Source organism: Octopus bimaculoides, chromosome 3 (genome assembly GCF_001194135.2).
Source record: "Octopus bimaculoides isolate UCB-OBI-ISO-001 chromosome 3, ASM119413v2, whole genome shotgun sequence".
NCBI lineage: Eukaryota > Metazoa > Mollusca > Cephalopoda > Octopoda > Octopodidae > Octopus > Octopus bimaculoides.
This window is the reverse complement of record NC_068983.1, coordinates 100,861,226-100,862,598: the sequence shown is the minus strand read 5'-3', so window position 1 is coordinate 100,862,598 and position 1,373 is coordinate 100,861,226.

Below are 1,373 nucleotides of genomic sequence, written 5' to 3'. Positions count from 1 at the left end.
TTCTTGAGATTAATTTACATTTAAGACATTTTAAGAAGTAATATAAATATTATCTTCATGATATAAAACAAACATCGCAATTTTTAAGATTTGTTGTAGAGTTAAATCTTAATTAATATTCTCTTTTTGAGAAAGCTTTTTCGAAGATAGTTCAGTCGGGAAGAATCCTTTCGCAAACACACATTCACACTCACACACACACATATATATATATAAAAATACAGTCCAGCTTTTCAACCTCGTCAATCATAAACGCCAGCCTGTGTGTAAATATGTGTATGTATGTAAATATGCATGTGTGTATGCTTGTATGTATATATGTATAAGTATACACCCACACCATTGCTTCTTTTCTTGTTTCTGTTGAAGCTGTTCTTGTAACTGTTATCATAGTTCACGTTCTTATTTTCATTTTCTTTGATTTCTTTTGTTTTTCTCTTATCTCCCTAGGGAATTCGTTGACAAGATTCTTTCATTTACTTTCTTCGTTTCTTTTAAATTTATTTTTACCTCATCTGGCTTGTGGGCCGCTTAAACTCATAGGCCTTGGACCGCTGCCCTGACTGACCCCACCTCATCTCAGTGGAACTATGTATATATATATACATATATATAATTCCAAGAGAGTTAGAGGTTGTGAATCCAACCAACTAAGGGATAATATCTATCCAATATACTGCTGGTAGAATACCCAATTATTAATACACAAATGTTTTTTATTGCGTGGCGATTACACTACTGAATGTAATAAATGGGTGAGGGTGAAAAGTTGTTTTACCCTTAATTTATACAGCAATAAGAAAATGGAAGGGATCAAGAGGTGGTATTCATCAACTTTTAGACATTACATTATGTCTATTTATTTATTAAAAAAACACAAACAATTATAACAATATTCTTTTGCTCTTTACTCTTATACGTATTTCAGTCATTTGACTGTGGTCATGCTGAAGCACTGCCTTTAGTCGAGCAAATCGACCCCAGGACTTATTCTTTGTAAGCCTAGTACTTATTCTATCGGTCACTTTTGCTGAACCGCTAAGTTACAGGGACGTAAACACACCAGCATCGGTTGTCAAGCAATGTTGGGGGAACAAGCATAGACACACACACATATATATATATAAACATATATACGATGGGCTTCTTTCAGTTTCCCTCTACCAAATCCACTCACAAAGCTTTGGTCGGCCCAAGGCTATAGTAGAAGATACTTGCCAAAGGTGCCACGCAGTGGGACTGAACCCGGAACCATTTGGTTGGTAAACAAGCTACTTACCACACAGCCACTCCTACGCCTATACATGCATGTATAACATTATGCTTTACATATATAAAAATACCAATAATTATTTAAATAAAAGCACTGGGGT